General features: G+C 34.9%; 1 long non-coding RNA gene across 12 annotated transcripts in view; it reads right to left on the bottom strand.

The window, feature by feature from the left end:
* LOC101788210 (uncharacterized) overlaps positions 1–23,406 on the bottom strand; it is a 338,370-nt gene that overhangs the window by 162,272 nt on the left and 152,692 nt on the right. For 2 of the 12 annotated variants that reach the window (XR_010047670.1, XR_010047665.1), the window contains 2 exons: positions 18,796–18,929; positions 11,663–17,611 (listed from right to left, as the gene is read on the bottom strand). The exons of 9 other annotated variants lie outside the window; for them this stretch is intronic. This is a non-coding gene — a long non-coding RNA (uncharacterized LOC101788210). Of the gene's footprint in view, positions 1–11,662; positions 17,612–18,795; positions 18,930–23,406 lie in introns of those variants that run through there. One more of the 12 variants, XR_010047669.1, reaches the window with a different exon arrangement.

Below are 23,406 nucleotides of genomic sequence, written 5' to 3'. Positions count from 1 at the left end.
TGCTTAGAACTGTCTTTGCTATTCTAAGTCTCTTCTCACTCCAGGTGAATTTTAGGAGTGATTTCTTGAGACCTATGAGGTATATTGATGGTATTTTTATTGGGATTGCATTGAATCAGTATGAGTTTTGGGAGAATGGCAATTTTCACAATATTTTTTCTTCTTATCCATGAGCAAGGGATGTCTTTCCATTTTCTGAGATTGTCTTCAATTTCATTTTTCAGTGTATTATAATTTTCCCTGTATAGGTCTTTCATTTCTTTCATAAGAGTAATTCCTAAATATTTCATTTTTTTGGTTGCTAGTTTTAAAGGTGTGGCTTCTCTTATTTCTCTGTCAGTGATTTTGTTTTTAGTGTATAAGAATGCTATTGATATTTGAGTATTGATTTTGTATCCAGCTACATTGCTGAATTTATTTATTATATCTAAGAGTCTTTCAATGGAATTTGGGGGGTCTTCTATGTAGAGTATCATGTCATCTGCAAAAAATGATAATTTAATTTCTTCTTTTCCTATCTTTATCCCTTTTATTCCTTTTATTTCTCTCTTTTGTCTAATTGCTCTGTCTAGTATTTCCAGTACTATATTAAATAGGAGCAGTGATAAGGAACATCCTTGTGTTGTGCCTGATTTTAAAGTAAAGGCCTTCAATTTTGGGCCATTTAGTATGATACTGGCTGTTGGTTTGTCATAGATGGCCTTTATAATATTGAGGTAAAGGCCCTCTATTCTAATTTTCTGTAAAGTTCTTATCATAAATGAAAGTTGGACCTTATCAAAAGCTTTTTCTGCATGTACAGAAATGATCGTGTGATTTTTACTTTTGACTTTATTGATATGGTGGATTACATTTATTGATTTATGTATGTTGAACCATCCCTGCATGCCTGGGATGAATCTCCTTGGTCATGGTGTATAATGTTCTTGATGATTTGCTGCATCCTGTTTGCCAATATTTTATTGAGGATTTTTGCATCTGTATTCATTAGGGAGATTGATCTATAGTTCTCTTTTTTAGTTGGATCTTTCTCAGGTTTTGGTACTAGAGTAATATTTGCTTCCAGAAATGACTTAGTAAGGATTGCTTCCCTTTCAATTTCATTGAAGAGTTTAAGGACTGTCAGCATGAAGTCTTTTTGTATTTCTTGTAGAATTCCACAGTGAATCCATCTGGGCCTGGGCTCTTCTTTATAGGTAAGCACTTAACTACATTTTCAATTTTATTAATAGAAATTGGGTTATTCAACAGTCTTACATCTTCTTGACCTAGTTTTGGTACTTCATATGATTCTAGAAATCTGTCTATTTCTTCTGTGTTATCAATCATTTGAGAGTAGAGGTTTTTGAAATAGTTTCTGATGATCTTCTGTATTTCTACAGAGTCTGTCTTTTTCCTTCCTTATTGCATGAATTTTAGATTTTTTGTCCCTTTTATATATATTATTGGCTAGGGGCTTATCAATTTTATTTATTCTTTCAAAGAATCAACTCTTTGACTCATTGATTCTTTGTTTTCTTCATCTCTATTTCATAGATCTCTGCTCTGATTTTTATAATTTCCTCTCATTTTGGCTTTGGGCTCAACTTGCTCTTCTTTTTCTAGATGTTTTACATGTAACATCAGGTTATTTATTTGTATTTATTCTGTTTTCCTGATGTGGGAACTCTGTGCAACAAATTTCCTCTGAGGACAGCTTTCATTGCATCCCACAGATTCCAGTAAGTTTTATTTGTATTTTCATTTCCTTGTAGGTATTGTTAAATTTGTTTAATTTTCTCCGTGACCCACTGATTACACAAGTCTGTGTTATTCAGTTTCCATGTGTTTGTGGGATTTTTGCAGTATCTTTTATCATTAATTTCTAATTTGACTGCGATATGATCCAATAACATGCAAGGGATAATTACAACCCTTTGCATTTATTTAAATATGTTGTGTGAGCTAATATATGGTCTTTTTTAGAGAATGACCCATGTACTGCTGAGAAGAATGTGTATTCTGATGTTGTTGGATGAAATACTCTGTATATGTCTATCAAGTCTACTTGTTCACAGGTGTGATTCAGTTCTGTTATTTCTTTGCTGATTTTCTGTCTGGTTGATCTGTCCCTTAGTGTCAATGGTGTGTTATGGTCTCCTGTTATAATTGTGTTACTGATAATTTGATTTTTTTAAATTTCTGTTAATACCTGTTTTATATAACTCAGTGCTCTGGAATTCAGTGCATATATATTTAAGATAGTTATCTCTTCCTTAGAAGTTTTCCCCTAACCAGTATGTAGTGACCTTCCTTATCTCTTCTGATCATTATTAGTTTAAAGTTCACATTGTCTGCAAACAGAATGGCTACTCCCACTTTTTTTTGGGAGGTGCTTGTTACATGAAGTATTGTTTTCCATCCTTTAAAGTTCAGTATGTGAGTATCCTTTTGGGTTAGGTGGCTTTTTTGTAGACAGCATATAGTTGGATGTTGTTTCTTGATCCATTCTGCCAGTCTGTTTCTTTTAATTGGTGCATTGAGACCATTTACATTCATGGCTATAACTGTTATATGTTGGTTTATTATTGACACGTTATCTTTCTGCTGCTGCATCTTTATCTTTCTGTTCTTTTTAATTGTCTGCTTTGCTTAATGGTTTTTTCTGAAATGTATCTAAACTGTCTTTCAATATTCTTTGCAGGGTTGGCTTAGTGATCATGAATCTCTTCATCTGTTCTCTGACATGGAAGTACCTTATTTCTCCATTGATTTTTAAGGACAGTTTTTCAGGGTACATCAGTCTAGGTTGGAAATCATTTATCTTTAGGATCTGGAATGGATCCTAAAGGATCATTTCATGCTCTTCTCGACTTTATTGTTTGTGCTGGGAAGTCTGCTGTGATTCTGATAGTTTTCCTTTAAAAGCGATCTGTCTTTTTCTCTCTGATAGCTATTAATATTGTAATCTTATGTTTGATTTCTGGGATGGTGATTATATATGTCTGGGTGTAGTTTTATTTTGGTTATGGCTATTTGGAGTTCTATATACTTCACTGATCCTGATGTCGGTTTCTGATCTCATGTTTGGGAAATTTTCAGCTATTACTTCTGTAAATATCCTCTTGACATCCTTTATGTTGTCCCCTTCTTTTTCATTAATCCCTATCAATCTTATGTTATTTTCCTTTGTGTCATCTTGCAGTGGCTGAATTGTGATTTCCTGATTTTGTGTTATTTTTAAAAGATCTTTCCTTTCCTGTTCACTGGCTGCAATCTGGTCTTCAAGGTCTGAAATTCTCTCTTCACTTTCATTGAGGCAGTTTTTAAAGGTTTCAATAGAATTTTTGATTTCATGTATATCTCTTTGCATCTGCTTTATGTATTCTGTTTGTTTCTTATATTGCTCATCCAGGGATTCTATATTTTTGTTTAGTTCCTCCAATTTTTAAACTGTGTCTTCTTTTTTTTTTATTTTTATTTAAGGAGAAAAAGGGTACAAGTTATACAGAATTTCAGAAAAAATAAACAGTAGGAAATCACTAGTTAATTACACATTGTCATCTTAGAAATAGTTGTTGAAGTTACAAAATTAAAGCATATAGAGGGGACTTTCAAATAGTGAGACTGCAAACAGTTTTGTTCAGTGATCCAACAAAACTCAGTAATATGGTTATCTATTTTATACACTTAAATATATATGCAGTTATATCTTTTAGAGAACTTCCTTTTCCTTTCTTTTGTACAATGATAATTACACATTTTGGGTTTTATTGCTCCCACTGTTCTTATTACTTTTTTTTTTTTTTTTTGAAGAAAGTAAAACCAAATGTGACATACCAGGACAGAGTCAGTCAAATCAAAAGGATGGATATAATACATAATATAAAAACAAAATACAAGGTGATCAACAATGGTTACCATAATGCCTCTTGTTATCTTAAATAGAATTGCCTATATCATCAGTTATAATGAAATTGAACAAAACAGTAAAGAATAATACCAATAAAACCAAAACATTGGAGACATTAGAGGACTTCAAAAAACATAATAGTCAACCAGAATGGGCATCACAATGAATCTTATTGTCTTCATAGTTGTTGCCTATACTTTCAAACTTGGTACTATCAAGCATAACAGAATAGAGAAAAATCAGTCAAAACAAGATGGGGAGAGTGATACAGAGTTTCAAATCAAGTTAATAGGAAATCAAAGTGGGTTACTATAATATATCCTGTTGGGAGCCGCAGCAATGCTAGGTCACCTTGTGTGATGGTCATACGGCCTGTAGGAAAGAGCAAAGCCTAAGCTAAATTACCCCTCCCATCGAGTATGCCAAGATGGGGCCCGCTTCCTGCTTCCGGGTTTTTATCATTGCACTGATCGCTCACTCTATAAAATAGCCTGCCTAGTAACTAGTGAGGTTAGCCAATCAGCTTGCCTGACCCGCTTCGGCTTGATTGGATGATGTGCCTGCATATAAGCGAGTGCCTCTCCCGCTCGGGAGAAGAAGCACGAAAGGAGCCGTGGGGAGCGGACCGGTAGAGGCTTCGGCCGGGAAGAATCCCGGGGCAGACTGTGCGGAGAAGGAAAATAAAGAGAGCCTAGCCACTGCCAGATCTTGTCGTGTGTTCTTCCTGCCGGCCGGGAGCGACTCCGACAATATCCTGCTATTTTTTATTTATTTTTCCCTTAATTAAAAGGATAAAAATGAAAAAGTAGATAATAAAAAGGAGATTGAGATAAAAAAGAGGGCATAACAACAAAACAGCCCAGGTCAAAACATAGCCATTTAACCAAAATAGTGTTTCACCACAAGATAATCTCAACATAATGGTAGTTACTATAGTGTCTCTTCCCTTAAAATCTTTGGGTATAACTTCGTACACTGTAGCATCAAACATATCAAGACAATGTAAAACTGTTCAAGAGAATGACAGTATTACAGAGTATTTAAAATCAACTAACAGAAATGAACAATGGTTTCTGTATAATCTCTTTGTCTATAAAGTTTTTATTTATATTATTACATATAATAAAATCCAATAAGATACAACATGTTAAGACCGATGGAGACAGAAGAACAAAAGCTTAATGGGACTTCAAAACAAGAGGATATTAAATCAGCACTACCTATTATGATGTCTTGTTTTCTCCAAAATGGTTATTCCTACCATCTAACATTCTCTGTCTCATTTCTGTTGAGCTCTTTTTCTGTCATTAGTTGTCAGTTTGTCCTCTTCATTTCGCTTTCTGCTCCATTCATTGTGACCTCTCTGCCACTGTTTCTGGAATATTGGTATTTTTCATTTATAGAATATCCTGCAGTAATCTCTGTAGAGTTGAATTGGTGGTTGCAAATTCCCCTAGTTCCTCTTTATCCTGGAAGCACCTCATTTTTCCATCAATTTCTAGGGACAGTTGTGCAGGATATATCAATCTTGGCTGGAGGTTATTATCTTTCAAAGCTTGAATTATTTCCCCCCACGCTCTTCGTGATTTGATGATTTGTGTCGAGAAGTCTGCTGTAATTCTGATGGGTGTTCCCTTGTAAGTGATCTGTTTCTTGTCTTTGATGGCTTTTAATATTCTGTTCTTATATTGGATTTCTGGAATTTTGATTATTATATGCCTGGGTGTAGCTCTGTGTGGGTTGTAGGTGGCTGGGGTCCTGAATGCTTCATACATCTGAGTATCTTTACCTTTTGCTAAATTAGGGAAATTCTCCTGGATTATTTCTGTGAATACCTTTTGTAGTTCATTTGTTTGAGTCTCTACTTCTTCTTTTATGTTCTTAATTCTTAAGTTATAGATCCTCTTATCATCTTCTAGTCTTTGTATTATTGCCGTTTTTTTTCTTGTTATTTTTAAGAAGTTTTTCATTTCATGCTCCCACCTTACAAATCTGTCCTCCAGTTCTGATAATCTATCCTTAGTTTCTTTCAGGCTGTTATGCCAGTGTTCAATAGAGTTTTTAGTTTCCTGGTAATCTCTTTGAACCTGCTTCACGTATTCTATGTTTTCTCTATTTTCTCCATCAAACAATTCTCCCCTTTTTTTTCTGTTCTTCCATTCTACCATCTGTTTTTTCTTGGGTGGTGCTTAGCATTTCTCTAACTATTCTACTTATTTCTTGCTTTATTTCATTAAATACTTCATTTTTGAACTCATCTATGAGGCTCTGGAGATATCGCTTTATGTCTATAGGTGCCGTGTCTGATATTGTATGTTTTCTGTCTTCATTCTCTTTTGCATTTACCTTTCCTGGATCAGTGTTCTCAGGATTGGGGACTGAGGACACTTTCTTGTTGCTCCCTTTTCCCATACTTTTTGTTCCTTCCATACAAGCGTATGTAGGAGGCCCAGGTTTTTTTTTTTTTTTTTCTTTTCTTTGTCTGTTACAGTTTGTTTGAATCCACCAGCTAGGTGTTCCCACCCACTGAGTGTACTAGGGAGACACAGACCTGGGCAGCCTCTGCTGGGCCCGCCCCTCCAGGTCAACCTACTGAATGCTTCACTGCTAGGGTACACCGCCAGGTGCAGGGACCTGATTTGGGCTAGCCTACTGAATCTTAGTCCATGGCATCACCAGGCCAAGTGCTCCCCACCACTCCCACTTGAGAGGGGAATATGCGACTAAAGTCACTGTAGGGCCCTGTTCTGGCTAGTCTGCTCATTCCCAGAATGTCCTCTGTTGGAGCCTCTTAATCTATGAAAGGGTCCCCATTTCTCTCACTCACCGCAGGTCGATGCAGAGCTCCCTGCCAGTCCCGCTCTCAACGCCATTTGGTTCTCAGATTCCAGCTCTCAGAACTTTTCATGTCTCTCTCCCTGACTTGTGGATTGGGACGCAGTATTGGCAGCAGGAAATTCAAATCGTGGCTTCCAATGGCGCGGGATCCAGCTTCTGCACTGAGATTTTATCTAATCCTGTTATAGCATCAGGATTGCATTTCCAGTTGGTTTCTCTCAGCTTAGTTCATTCCTGGGTCGGCGGGGTACATCTCCCCTCACATAGGACTCCTCACATGGCACCACTCCTGGATTCTAAACTGGTAATCTCAAAGAGCCTCTGTGGCTGCTGTTATTTGTCTGCCATGTTCTCCCACAAGTCTCTAAACTGTGTCTTCTTTAGATATGTTCAGCATCTCCTTCATTTTTTTTATCATTTCTTCTTTTAGCTGGGAGGTTATTTCTAGTTTAAATTCCTTTAAAGCTTCCAGAAGTTGCTTCTTTATTTCATTTGCTATTATGTCCGATATTTCAGGTGTATGGTATATATTTTCTTCTATGTACATCATTCCTAAGGTTTCTCAGGATGAGCTGGAGATTTGAGATTGTAATTTGGTCTTTCGTTTTGTCATTTTCCTATATTTCTGTATTTCAAGTGTTATTCCAAGGCTTCCCCACGATCTGTTGGAAATCCTCTTCTGTGCCCCCAGTTCCTGGGACTCTGGCCACCCTGTTTCCTGGATTGAGAGAGGGTCACTGGGGATGGGGCAGGCTGGCTCAAGCCCAGCCTCTGGAACCAATGGCACCTGCTTGCTTGCTTAGAACTCCTGAGTCTGCCAAGCACAACCAGGAGTGGGGAGGCCATTGCAGGCCCACTAAGGACCCACCATGCTGGTGCAATTTTGTTTTCTTAAAGAAGTGAATAAACACAGTACAGATATGTAAAATGTAGGTAGGTAGGGATAGATAGAGCTATTGAAAAATGATAGATATATAGAAGACAATAATGAAGAGACAGAAATTTACCAATCCCAATTATACTGTATACATGTTTATAATGACAAGCTACAACTACTAATAGTTTCATGCCTTCACTGTGACACCTAAGAAAATATAAATGCTAAAAAAGATTTTACAGAAGAAACAATTATTGTTAAAAACATGATTGAGGAAATTTTTCTTTCAGGTAAATAGTACAATAAAATCAGTTGGAATTTTCACTTTTTTTTTTTTTTTTTTTTTTTTTTTTTGCACTACTGGGTGTTGAACCTAAACCCTAATACAAACCTTTATTCCTGGTCCTATTTATTTTCTTGAAACACAGTTTCACTAAGTCATTAGATTAAAAAAAACTGGTCTCAAATTTATGATAGTCTTGTCTTTGTCTCCAAGAGTGCTAGATTATAGCCAGGTACCACCATGACTTGACAATTTATACTTCTTTATAAACATAAAGAGGATGAGATTTTAGCTAGTCAAAAATTTTTTAAAAGTCCCAAAACTATAAGAATTCTCAAATCGATCCTTTAATATTTAAATCGATGTATTACTCATCTTTGAATGTTAATATTTGCTTTTGTATACAATTTTTTGAATATTAAGCCATGCTATTACTTTTAAAATTTCAAATAAATTGATCTATTTTTAAAGTTGTATTAATCAATTAATTATCCATAACAAAATTCTACAATTGAATTAGAACTGAGGAAATCACCTTTACAAAGTAATAATTATATACTAGATGACATAACCTTATATTTCACAGATTAAAATTTTAATTAATTAATTATTGAGAAATTTTCAAATATTGGCACTCTGAACTCACAATTTTTTTTTTTTTTTTGTCTTTTTCATTTTTATCAGTACCAGGGATCGAACTCACAACTGCCTGCTTACAAGGCAGGCACTTTATGCCACTGAGCTAAATCCCCAGCCCCCGAACTCACAAATTTTTAAAACAATATGTTTCTATTCTTATATCATTTTATAAGATAATTAAAATTTATAAAAAATGTTCCAAAAATATATTTTAAGTGTACACAATGTTACCTATTTAGCATGGTACTAAGACAATTTAAATAGCTAACAATAACTCACTTATAATATTCAATAAGGAGTTCATTTATAAAAGTAGACACTATAATGCATTCTAAATATATCAAGCATAAAATTTTATACAATTTTAATTAATAATTTTAGCTTCTTTGTGAATCTTTTCTACACAGACACACACAGATAAGTGCATAAGCAGTAACATTAATTTTGAAAAGAAAATATGATGCTTTGCATCCCAATGTACTATATTCAAATACATTTTCACAGTCACAAAATATACTAATTGAGTAGAAAAATTAATTTATGGAAATAATGAACAATTTTTTACAAATATATTTTGTACATAAACTAGAATTTACTAAAGGAAAAAGAAAAAGTTCTATAGAAGGTAGAGGCAAGTAGAAGAAAAATGTGAAAGACTCATTTTTAGAAGGTAATGGAGAGTCACATGATTGACCTGGCAGACACTGAATATCAGACTCATGTGTTTCTGGATAGAGCTATGACATTATTAGTTTTTTTATACATTTTTTGAAAAATTTATTCCAGGTTAAACTTTCAGCTCCAGGGATCCTGCTAACAGACATTACAGAAAAGCAATAGAAAATATCATTCTAAATAATCACATGAGCAAACATCTGTCAGGCATCTAAATATCACATTCTCAAGCAATACTGTGAATGTGGATTGACAATATGCCAGCTGTACAGTTTATTTCGTTATTTCTCCCATGATGAGAAGAGTAGAATAAGCCTGATTGTGAATTCAATGTAATTTTTCACAAGATTATGGGGTGGGGGTAGTTAGACAAGAATTACTGAAACAAAGCGGAAAACATTTATAGCTTCAGGGAATTTTTGACTCACTACAGATATCTGTTGGGCATTATTGGTTCATCCAGTATTATACAAAAATATTTATCATATTTCCTAATTTGATCATTACACAATTCTTTAAAATTTCATGTTGTTTTTACAGTAGAAATATAAAGAAGTTTATGCAAGTATGTAGTAATTTAGCATAAAATAAAGGATAAGTTTTATGATTCACAATGATTAAAGGCAAACAGTTTTTACTTGTTTGTTATCTTTTCTCTGATCTTGCCAGTGATCATAATAAAATAGTTACCTAGAGTATTATAAAAGGTCTGGAACAGATAAAGTAATGAAACTGTTTTTCCCAAGTCATTTCTTCAAATGACCCAAGTACAGAAAATAGACAAATGATGCACAAAACAAGAATAATTAAGTTGCTTATTCAAGGTCATGTAGATAACAGATGGTGGATCTGAAATTAGAATCAAAGTTTCTATTAGTAAACTTCCTGTTTCAAAAAAAGTCTATGATATATGAAGTATGATCAAAGAACATATTTACATCAAAAATTTTTACAGGCAAAAAATATTTATTCCATTAAAGTACTTTCCCTAACTTTGAAAACACTTCTCCCAATTGTTCGTGTTGCTTTATGAAATATTTTTGTGTATTTAGCTGCATTATCATGACTGTCTCAATGTTTTGAACTGATTCAAAACTTACACCTTTCATGGTCATTTTGATATTAGGTGTGTTATAGTTTATGTGTACATATCTCTCCTAAGACTAATGAACTCATAGATGGGGCTTTTGGAGGTGATTAGATCACAAGGCATGTTTATTTCCTGCTTAGTCCCCTGATGAGTTTATAGCTAACCCTTGAAGTTGGGAAGTGAAACCCAGTTAGAGGAGGTAAGCCCCTGGGGGTGTGACCTGCAAGGTGTATCTCCCTTGCTTGTCCCTTGATCTCTCAATCTCTGCTTCTGCCATCATGCTGAGTTATTTATCCTCTGCTGTACCCTTCCACCATGCTACTTTTCCTTGGAACCAGCCTACTGTGGACTCAAACCTCTACATACTGTGAGCCAACATTAACCTCTCCTACTTAGAATTGTATCAGGTATTGTGTCCTAGCAAGGAGAAAATTAACTGAGAAGAACCAAGTCACATTCACAGGGCCACTGGTGAGTCAGGTGGATGAGGACAGAGTGTAGTTTCTCTGAGCCTACCTTTTCCTTGGATGAGCACAGCAATATTCATTGAAGTTTTGTAACTCCTATTAAATACATGAAAGAAGGCTTCCAGAACTGCTTCATAAAGTAGAAACAAGGATGGGATAAGTGTGTGTGAAGCAGGGGATGGGATATTTTGAGGTAAATTAATGATTATGTGTCTTTCATTGTCATACTTTTTAAACACTGTATATTTGGTCACTTTATGGTTTGGGCTTTCAGATCTAATAATTTGTGTATCCAAACATATAAACGGCACACATGTACATTTAAATGTGCACACACATTAAAATATGAAGTTATTTCCATAAGCAATAAACAGTCTGAAAGTGAAGTGTAGTGTGTATGCATCTTTATTAAATCTTCCTTTGACTAAATTCTAACTCCAAAATCAGGAGCTCATGTTATCCTATGTCTCTATCAGTCTATACAAAAACAAATATTTGAGGTTTTGATTGCATAACAGTATATTCCCTCAGTCAAAATGATCATTCCAATACACACAATTGGAGAAATAAAATCAGAATAGGCCAAGAAACATGATTTCTTTTTCTGTGCTAAATTATTCTGAACTGTATTTTTCCTGTTCTAGACTATTCTTGGAAAGTACAGAGAATCTAGCAAGAATAGAAGCTAGAAGTAATAGGAGGGAGGTCATTAAAAATTTGTAGACTACCCAAATTCTGCTTCTCTTCATAGTCACCTCTGGGAAAGCATTAACAGCTATAGATGAATTTCTTTAACTCCACTTATATAGTGAAAAGAAAAAGTGACTTGATAGACAAGATAGAGATAAGACTGTAACTGTCTTAGTAGCTTTTCTGATTATTGAAACACAATAACCAACACTCAAAGTTAAAGAAGGAAAGGTTTATTTCAGCTCACAGTTCCTAAAGATTCCTGTTCATAGTTGGCTAGTTCCAAGGCATGGTGGCATGGCAGTATGGCACTGCAGAGATGAAACATTTCCTGGTGAACAGAAAGCACTGAGGTAATAAAGACACAGCAAGCCACAAGTGACAACAGCAGCCTTCCTGTCCCTCATATATTACCCAGGCTGTTCACCCTATGGCATGTAACACATACCGTGAATCCTACTTTCACACCATAAAATGAGCTCAGCATCACATCCTGGTTCCCAAAATCACACACCCTAATTTCAGCCACCTCTGAAAAGTCCCACCTATGACTGCATGAGGATTTGTGGGGACATTGAGACATAAGCCATAGTAATAACTTAGAGCTGAATAATTGAAATTATTTTTTGGCTAGTGACACCAAAATCTCTATGGAAATTTCTTATTTTTGTGTCATTTTTTTCTCATTAAGTGAATCTGAAAATCAAAAATATTTTTGAGATTTTTCTCAAATTTCTAAACTATAAAATACTATACGATAAGGACTGCTTAGTCTCATTTATGCTTTTAAATAATAATGCCAGTTGGTAAAAGCAAATATTGCTTAAATCACTTTCTTTATATTTCAAAAGCAAATTTATGAATATATACTAATGTGTATTATGCAAACCTCTTTTGAATAGACACTTTAAATTGCATAACAAAAACAAAATGAAATATTGATTGTCATAGTAATATTTTAATAATAATTTATCTTTCAGAAGTAATTAAAGAAGTTAACAAAGTATTATTTTATGACATTAGTCATAGTATTAAACATAAAATGAAAAAAGATATGCCATAAAAAATCCCAGGAGAGGCTGGGAATTTAGCTCAGCTGCATATGTGCCTGCCTGGTAAGCACAAAGTTGTGAGTTCAGTCCCAGTACCAGCAGTGGGAGGAGAGGGGACAAACAAAATCCCAGGAAAGCCAGATGTAATAGTGTATGCCTGCAATCCCAGATTTTGGGAAGTTGAGGCAGGAGGATCACTGCAGATTGCAGAATGCCTGGGCTACAATGTGAGCTTGAAGCTAGCCTGAGTTGCAGAGCAAGACACTGTCTCAAAAAGAAAGAAAAAAAATCACAGGAGAAAGTTACAGCTCACTTATACAAAGGTACACTAACCAAGAATGCTAATCAAAAGGGCACATATAACCTGAACCACATTTTATCATAAATAATGAAATAAAGACAAGTTAAGGAATTTTTAAATGTTTGAATAGAACAGAACAAGTAAATATATTCAAGCATAGGTTCCACGAAATAAAGACACAATACATTGAAAACTTTGGCAGTAATAAAATTAATAAAAATGAGAAATTGAGTGTTATGGATTAAAAAGTGGTGGTCAACATAATGCCAGCTGGATTACATCAGCATGGCACTGAGCAAAGATGCTCCACCTGAGGAAAGTTGCCAGCATAAATAGATGGAGAAGGAGAAAGGTGTTGAGGTGTTAATGTGTTATTGCATTGAGGCATTATGGGCTCTCCTATGAGTTGCTATTTGAGCCATTCTCTTGGAGAAGCTTTGGTTCTCAAATCGAGATTGCTTCCTGGCTCCAGAAGGGAAGACATATGCTGCTTGGACTCCAGCACGGGCTCGTCATGCTGGCTTCCTGAGATGTATCTGACAGTGCTTGTTATCAGAGGAGCTCGGGGCCTCTGTGCCACTGAGGATGGCTGTAGTGCCTTTCAGGACAGCGCTGGTCTTTTTTGTGAGTGTGGCTTCTCGGCTCCAGCATAGAACCCTCATCCACCAACACAGCTCCTTCACCCCACCGGCATGGACTTTCTGGCTTCCACCACTGACCTTTGGGCCTTCCTAGCACAGATCCATAAAAGAGACTGGCATGAGTCCTTTTTGTGGGCTCCGGATCTCCAGTTGGACTTGTGGGAAGCATTACCATGAGCTCTGGGTTTTCATCTGGACTCAGGTGGAACATTGCTGTGGGATTTAGGCTTTTGACTAAATATTCTATGTCTTTGGTGTTGCAGAGAGTTTTCCTGCATTTTCTTGTGTTAACTCCCCGTGACCATTATAAAAATATTATAAACTCCATGTCCTGATTTTAATTGTTTTGTGCACAACCCCTGACTAAAACATTGAAACATATAAACATATAAACATAAAAATTATAAAACAGACTAAAATCATGGAGAATGTGATGGATTTTAATTACAAAAGAATATACTTTTGCTTCCAATTTCCATAATTTAGATGTTGCATGAAATTTTTCATGGTACTTAAAAACATGAAATGACTTAGTTCATTAACAATTATAACAAAAATTATTTGTGATATCAAGAGAATGGTATATTAATGTCTGACCCTTTAAGACCTTGTAGCAGAATGCACATGTGATTTTTAAAATAATGAAAAAGATTTTTCTTTATAAAAATATGGGATAATCTCAATGCCAAACAAGAATTTGAAAAGTTAAATACTCATTCCAAATAGTTTTGTAAATTGGTATATTTGTGGGCACATAATTATACTATTGGAAAACAAAATATGATTTGGGTTTTTTGCTCATTTAAAAAGTTTATTAAAGTGCTGAAAAATATATATTATTTTTTACATTTTGTCAGACTAAATAATGATGGTGATCATTCATTCAATAACAGTATGATAATCATTGTAAAATTCTGTGTCAAACTTTTAGATTTATTTTGGCTGCAAATATTAAAACCAAAGGCTTCATTGAATTTAATCAATAATTAAATGTATCAGTAAAAAATCATGTGAACTGTTTTAGTCTTGCTAGGACAAAATATGGAACACCATTAACTAAAGAAGGACAGGTTTATTTTGGTTGAGAAGTTTCAGTCTATGTTTGGCAAGCACAAGCATAAAAACCACATGGTGAATGGGACTGGTGGAGTAAAGTTCATCTTATCATGATGCCAAGGAAATAGGGAAGGGAGGAGTTGGGGAAGAAAGTGTACGCTTCGAGGTGATGCTTCCTGCAATCTGCTTCCATTATTAAAGCCCTACCTCCCCAGTGTAAGTAAACCTCAGCAACTCCATGATTCAGTCTCCTTCCAGGAGCTCCTTTCTGAGTATATAATGGAGGCTCTTGGATGTCGTTTACATATAATTCCCATATCCTGTTCCTGGTTCCCCAAAGAAACAGGATCATCTCTTTATGCAAAATGTATTTCACCCATCTCTAGTAATTGCCAAAATTCTTAACCATTTCAAGGGTGCTGAAAAGTTCAAGTCAATAGTCTGCTCTGAGACTAAAGACAAATTTTTAGCCATGAGCCCTTCTATAAAATGGAAAAAGTTAAATCTAGCTGACATACAATGGCAAAGGACATATATTTCCACTCCAAATGGAGGTAATAATGGGGAAGAAAGGAATAGGATCAATGTAATATCAAAACTCCACAAGGAAAATATTAAATCTTGTAGCTCCATGTCTAGCATCCAGGGCAAGTTGTGGTAAGAAGCAAACTCCAAATGACTTAGGTGGCCCTGCTATTCCTGTGACCTCACACACTTTCTGTCAGGTTCTGCTCAATGCCTGCAGCCTTCCTAAGCAGATATTCCCATTTCTGGCTTTTCCAATTACCTGAGGTTTCCACTGCTCTGTTGGTTTCATTCTCATAACTTGACACAATGCCATCTCCAGGGCAAACCTTTAAGACTTTTTTCTGACATCTGGGTGGAAGCCTCCTTCATCCCACAAGTTTTGAATTCTGCATGCCTTTAAAACAAGCATCAAGTAGGTAATTTAAGGTCTGCTGCTAAATTAAATATTAGCCAGGCCCTCTAGATCATAGCTGTAAAGGTTGCTGAGTGTCTATATGGCTGAGTTCTGGGAAACTCATTTCTAGATGCATCTGAATTGGGCTACAAACACTATTCAAAGCAAAGTGTTTCACTTTCGCAACATTGAGGTTTTGAAAGGTCGGGTCATACAGGCCTTAACTTTTTTTTTAACATATTAACGAGGGGGCTAAAATCATATGTTTCACTACAGGCAACTCTGATTTGATATTGTCTGATGCTACGTAAGTAAACTGTGCATGGTCTTTTGTTAATATAAGTAGCTAAAATAAAAACAATTTTTGTTTTTTTATAGTTCCAATATTATTAAGCTCAGTGATAAATTTTTCTTTTACTATTTCTTTGTTGTCTCTTGGCAGTTCTTTTCATTTTTGTTTGAGATTTTCATTTGTAAGTAATATGTAATTTTCATGTGTCTACACATATATTATAACATATTCATTTTTCAATTTTAAGAGCATTTAAGCTTGGTAATTGTTTAAGTTCAAGCAAACTAGATTCAATATTTGTATCACCAGTGGTTTACCACCAAATGGGACAGTCATGCATGAACTACCAGTAGTTCAAGTTGGTGGGAATATATTAATGGTATTTTTTTAGCAGCTAAGTTATTCTCTGCTCCAACTTTACAGGCCTTCTTTTCTGAAAAATCTCAAATCTTTCAAATGAATCTTTTACTACTGTTAGAACAAATCTTGCAAAAGCAGTGAGCAGTACTCATGTCACAACCTGAACATTGGGCTGCGATGAAAACTTTTTTTCAGATAATTAGTGTGCAGCACTTAATCTCATTCTCTCACAAAGTTCCAGGATGTGCACAAAATATAAACAAATTTTTCATGCAGCTAGCATACCTATGTTGGAGTCTAACTGAGAGTGGAGTCCTTATTCACAGCTGAAACTTTCTGAGCCTAGTCCTACTGCCTGCCTTCTTATTCTTCTGAGCTCTGAACATAGTCTCCCATCAACACATTTAAGTTCTGCTTACAGCATTCTAGAGCTCCTTCTCCAACCAGCATCTCTATGACTTTTTCTGTGGACCAGTAGCTTTGCAGCAATGACCTCATTTCTGCCATCAAATCTGTTAGTCATTTTCCACATTTCTGGGACCAAATACTAAACACCTATATTTTTAAAGGGGACATTTATTTTGGCTCACAATTTCAGTCCATGTTTGAATTATTCAAATAAAAGATCTGCATAGTAGAAAGTTGTGCCTGAGAAAAATTATTCATGCCATGGAAATCAGGAAACAGACAGAGACAGGAGGAGCTGGGAAGAAAGATACATCCTTTCAGGTCATGCCCATAATGACCTGCCTCCCTAAAACAGGACCCTAAACTCCAGACAGCAAGTAGACCACAATGCTCTCATGGTCCAATCCTTATCAAAAGCCCTCTTATGTGTATATGCATTTCCTAGGGGAACACTTAGATATAAACGATTGCATATTTAAATGAGAGCAACTATTATATTGATTCATTCATCCCTAGATGATTTTATTTAAGGCAGAAGTTGTCTTTCTCTCCACTGTGCCCAGGATTGAGTCTGTATTTCCTTAGTGTTCATGGTAATTGTGAATTTGGTATAATTGGTGCATCACATACTGACATGGCTCATGCATTCATGTGTGTGCAATATAGAAAGCATAGAGAGCATTGTTTCATGTTGGACTTTTTTGTAAGTATGCAAGAATGCTCCACATCTGGATTCTGCCAACTAAATGACAGTGATGTCCTCCTAATGTTTGTAAACACTAAAACCGTTGTTTCTTTGTATATGTAAAACAATAAGTGTAAGACCACTGTTATTATACAAATATGGACAATTTTAATGCCAAAATGAGAGAAATTGATCTAAACAACACTTCTAATACACCAAATATATCACAGAAAATTACAATCCCCAAACTATCTATGTGAAGTAATGATCCAGTATTTGTGAAACTTTAGATATCATCTATTTTGTAATGTAATTATGCCTAGCCATTTCTATTATGTCACAGTCTTAAAAATAATGGTTAGTCCTCATAAAAAGAACTGGAGGCAAACTTCCATGAAACAGTTAATTTTGAAAAATGTTCTTCTAGAATTTGCAGTAGGAGCCTGGGAATTGGAAACAAAAATGAAGAAAAACTGATTATAAGATGAATATTGACATAAACATGTGAGGTTGCTTCCATGGGAAACCCTTGGAGGAGCCATGAAGTGTGCCTTTATGATTACACACTCCAGAAATGAAAGAGCAAATACATTTACAACCAGTTGTTTTCTCTCTTGGCTAGGATTTCTTGGCATACTTCCAGGTTTCTTCATGTGTTAGAATGGCAACTTAAGTTTGATAGTTGCACCCCGCCACCTCACCACAATATTTATGCATTCATTTAGATGAAATTTTAAAATAGTCAGAAAAATCAATAATTAAAATAGGGGGTAAATAGAAAATATTGAGAACATGGGAGCAGGAGGGAAAAGGCATTGTGGTAATAGAAACATTCTTTCTTATTTAGGGTAAAAATTATGTGGATGTACATATTTTTCAAATGAAACTAAACTTTATATTTAAGTAAAATAAATTTTCTGTAAAATATAATAATTTTGAATACACATTTTATAAAGTCAAATACAAAATTATATTCTTAACTATTATTTTAAGGAAGTTCAAAGTATATTTTCAACTTATAAAAACCTGTAATAGAATAAAAATCTTGCACTTTCATTTTTTGATTGTTTGATCACTTTTTCTTGCCTATATCTTGTAATCTGAAGAACTGTTTTGAATGATATGCAGTATATCAACAAGTGTTTTCTCCTATTATATTGTTTTGAAATTCTGCCACTATTTTTTTTTTGTTTTCAGAATAAGTAAAGTAGGTTGTAATATAAATGCTTGTCTATTCAATAAAAAGCATTCATTCTGAAAATAAAGAATTGAATTTAATAAAATATAACTGCACATAATCAAAAGGTCACAAAAGATATAATCTCTTTAAAAGACTTTTAGGTAGAAAATTGCTGAAAAGCTAAGTTGTACTTGAACAAAAGAGGTGAAAAGAACAAAACCACAGATGCTACAGGATGACCAATTAAGAGAATTTCAAGGACAATTTATACCAATTTTTTAAAAAGCCACATAAAACTTACATATTCTTAAAAAATTAAACTCTCTGATTCTGAATTGAGGTGAAATAAAATTCAAATAATAATGGTCATTTGAAAATGTAACCACCTAATCATCTTTTTACAATTAAGACACTAGCCTAAAAATATTACAGTAAAGTTCTACTGACCTGGAGGATACAGTTCATTCCACTATGTCCAGTTAGTGTTTAATCAGAGAAGCAGAAAGACTAACAGTGGCAGGAAATATGGATTTTATTATAGGAATTAGACTGGGTCAGCTAAACAACTGTGAGGCTAGAGTCTGCAAAATAAAAATGTAGAGGTTTTTGCTTAAAAAGCAGGAACAAATGATTATTTTTCTTCTCTTCTCCCCCCCCCCCACCTTCCCTGGTAGTGTTCTGATTTGTTAATTAACATTACCTTTCTTCTCCCTCTCCCTCTCTCACTTCTTCCTTTCCCTCTCTCTGTCCTTCTCCCGCTCCTTTGGGCATGAAATACAGAGTTAAGTGGAGATTCTTATTGATTAGATCTGTGACTTAATGTATGGGGTGTGACTATCTAAACCAAACTTTTTCAATATTCATGCTCAAGATTCTGCTTAATTCAAAGTTTAGCAGCAGTTTGTGGACAGTGACTAGAGAATGGACTGTTAAAAAAAAATCCTTCCAAAGACTTTTAAGTCCCTGACTCGAGCTCAATTGTCCCAAAAGGTTTGGCTTGCATGACACAAATTTAAAGCTAAAACTACTGAAACTTTACAAATTTCAGCTACAGAAAATGACCACCCACTGAGAATGGGCCTTGTTAGATGCATTGGCTGCAGGCCCATGAAAGGGACCATAGAATCTGAAAGTATACAATTGAGGAAGAAAATGGAAACACCTGTGGGAAGCTGTTATGCCATGACCCAGTGTGGCTCCTCAGGTTCTTGGGGTTAAGGACCAGAGAGAGGATGAGAAAAATAAAGAAAAGACAAAGCTGGAGTCAGATGGAGCCCTTACTCTCCTGATGGGAGGAAAGGAACTGCTCAACCACTGCAGCACCTTTCTTTATATCCTGGAAAAGATGACATCAATTTCAGCCCCTCTGCGTAGCAACCCATTGCTTGGCAGGCCTGGGCCCTTTCCCTGCTTGGTGCTGGAACAACTTGTTTACATATCTTGTTTTGGTCTCTCTGTTTTTTCTGTGTTGGCCTTGCTTTAGCCCCACACACGTGGTCAATCTCCAGCTTCCAGGGCTCCCAACACTGATTCCTTTGCATCTTGTTGTAGATGTGAAGTTACTAAATCAACATGAGTGGTACTGAGAAGCTAACACTGAGACATAAATACAGGAGAGCAAAGATCAACTACAACTCATGAGAATAGACAGAGGTAAGATATTGTGGAATCCATACTGGTTCCTCATCATTTTCAAGTTTTTGCAAATGGAACTAGTGTTGTTACCAACATGTTTCTGATCAGGAGTGAGAGAATCTGAAAGAAGATTGTGTTCAGCACCTGAAATAACCTAACAAGGTGAGTAAGTAAATTAGCAAAAATGAGTGCAGATTATAATGGCATCTGATGTACAACAACAACAGTCAGGCAATGGTGGCTTCCATTTTGTGTTTTTGTTATACTAAGATGCTAAAAATTAAAATAATTGATTAAAAGATAATTAACAAAAATAGTTACTTAAAAAGATAGTTATTAGTAATATTGTCATTTTGTACTGAGCTCATTACTCTAGTAACCAAGCACCAACCCCATAGTTATAAATTAACTCACCACATCGTTCTGCTGTTGTGTAATGTATCATCCCCCCCACCTTAGTGACCTGTGTGCTATGTCAACTTTTGTTCCCCTTGTAAGAGACAAATGATGCGGTGTCAACCATTGTTCCCTTTATGAGACACAAATGTTCCTGGAATTGGCAGACTAACGGCTATGAATTGGCTAACCACCCACTGTGCCATGCCTCTTACCTCAAAGGGGAGCAAAGGCCCACCTTATTTCTGTTTCTCATCACTATGTACTTAATGATCAATGAGCTAATCATAAATGAACTATAAAAATCAGTCAAAACTCTAACTCAGTTGCACAGCTTTGCAAATTCCATCTGCACTGTGTCACTGGGCCAGCTAAAATAAAAGCGCTTCTTTTAAAAAGACATCTTGCCCTGTTTGTCATCTTGAGGTCTTGCCCCATTTTTTATCATTGGGGCCTTGTTTTTTGAGTGAAATACAACAGTTCTCTCAGAGTTCTGAGGCCTGTTGTTCCATGGAACCAGAAAGTGAAGGAAGCTTTGGAGAATGTAGTTCTAGCTTAACTAAGATGATATATCACAAGGTAATTACACACTACTACATTAACCCTCAAAGACTACGATAAGTAGGATCATTCCTTAATTGTTTTCAAATTTAAACATTTAAGAAAGGAAATACTTCAAAAACATCATCCATGACTTTTGAATCAAACATCTTATGAAAATATTTACAAAACCAAAGGAAAAGATAAAAAAACAAAGTATTTGTCTCGTAAATACAACCTTATTTACCAGCAGAAAAATAACCATATTAGCATGACAAAAGAGAATAATTAGATATATTCCACTCAAAAAAAATAGAAGAAAAAAAATAGAACTCAAACATAGAAGTAAATATTGTTAACTTTTAACCTATATTAAATACAACTCATTACCTGCAAAGCTTCTAATTTATTTGCACTGTTTATTTCATGCCCTGGAATATTAGCACAAATGTCCACTTAGTGAATATATTTTAAACTATATAGCCATCTGCTTTCAGGTGTCTGTATGAAGGGAAAGATAAAATAAGAAGAAGCTTGAGAAATGCAGCAAATTTAAGTTCAGACTTCAGCTGGAAGTGAAGACAAGAAGGTGAATTCTGTTGACATACCTAACTGGGTATAGCAAAGCAAGCCAACAAAAATATCTGCTAATTATCTACTTCATTTTATGCCTTTACTTTCCAGCAACATATACATTTAGGGTATAGATACACTCTCTCACCTTTCTTTCCTTCTGTGAAAACCTCACCAACTCCATAAACCTATCTCATCTTCAGTATATTCTTTAGTCTCCAAAATTCTCTCTTTCATTTAAAAACCTCCAAAGAACAAATAAACTACAATTTTATTTCAATAAACTACTGAACCAAATTTTGGAATTATCAAGCCTTGTCACTTAGACAAAATTGAGGAGACAAGTATCACTATTAATCCACTATTTTCCCTCAGACAGTGATTTCACATTGCTTATTAGTTTCTGTATTTATCATAAAGAACACTATTGAATGGTTTATTGGGTTAAGAATTTATTCATGAAATCTAATTAGACATAGCCTTATATTACTTATATTTAACCCACTAAAGTTTACTTCCTCCACCATTTTCTATTATTATGACCCAGATTCAACAATAAAAGCATTAATTGTTATTGGTATACCCATTTACTAATGCAAACAAAAGTGTCATATATTTTCTTAAATTAAATACAGGAATGATTAAGTCCTTGAAACTAAAATGATTATATACAAAGATCCTAAATATGATAAATAATTTTAATTTTACTGGGAAGTTAGATTTTGTGTAATTTGATAGTAAAATTTTATTCTACAATAATAACCCTTAGCAATCACATTGATAGCTTAATTCCTAGCTCTCCAACTTGTATTTATGTGGACCATGGCAGTTATGACTACCTTAGTACTCAAGTCCCTTCAATGGTAAAATTTACACTACGTTTCTGTTACTCACAAGGTTTCTGTAAAGTTAAAATTAAATATGATTTAGTAAGGTAGCATAGTGTCTGACATACAGTGAGAATTTAATTAATGTTGGTTATTATTAAATTTAATGAGCCACAGAGATACATAAAATAATTATGCAACTATAATTTTCTTCTTGCAAAGTCCAAAAATTGTTGCACAACCACTACAAAAAATGTCCACTCATGGTGTTTTATAAGTCAGGATGTCTCCTATCCTTCCTTTCTTACCTGGCACATAAATAGAAATAAAGTTGGCCTTTGGCAAAACTGTGAGAATTCTTGTTCCCAGTTCTTTCTGTAAATCTCATTTTATAGCTTACTACATAGTTTCAGTCTCTGACTCATGTGCATCTGTTTCTTCAAGTATATTTCTTTAGAACAATTCTAGATGACAAGACCAAGTACATAATTTTACCCCATCAGAATCTTCATACTAAGTTCCTATTTAGTGCCTTGAATTTTGACTATGTTAGTCTCCATTCTCTGCATCTCTACATCTGCTTCAGGAGGTAGGGTATTGCTGTTTTGTTGGGTTTGGTGTTTGTGTGTGTACATTTTAGATTTTTTGTTTCTGAGACTAAATCCAGGATTACATGCATTCCAAGCATGGGATCTACCCCTAAGCCACAATCCTAGAGTTGGAAGTTTTAATTTATAAACTCAACCTACACCTTCTCAGAAAGTTTGACATCTGACTATGTAGAACACTATGTTTTTAAAATAAAATTCTATATATATAAATTTAGCAAGTTATAAGTCAAGCTAAATTTTCTTTTGTATTTTTAATGCAAGTAACACAATAAAGTTTGAAGTCAGTGGCTTTTTGAGCATAAAGACTACCAGGTTAGAGAATTCAGATATTCAGTCCTATAGAAAAGTTCATGAAGATAACTAATCTGTGGACTGAAGATGAGTAGGGGTTCAGTGTGACCAAGAGGAAGAGAGGTCACTAGATAAATGCATTCCCTTTGAAATAAAGCATGTGTACTGTGGATGAGCACGGAGAC

Source organism: Cavia porcellus, unplaced genomic scaffold, assembly GCF_034190915.1.
Source record: "Cavia porcellus strain 051 isolate PalLab524CR breed Dunkin Hartley unplaced genomic scaffold, mCavPor4.1 scaffold_5, whole genome shotgun sequence".
Lineage (NCBI taxonomy): Eukaryota > Metazoa > Chordata > Mammalia > Rodentia > Caviidae > Cavia > Cavia porcellus.
Note: the sequence above shows the minus strand (reverse complement) of the source record. Positions and strands in the feature narration are given on the sequence as shown.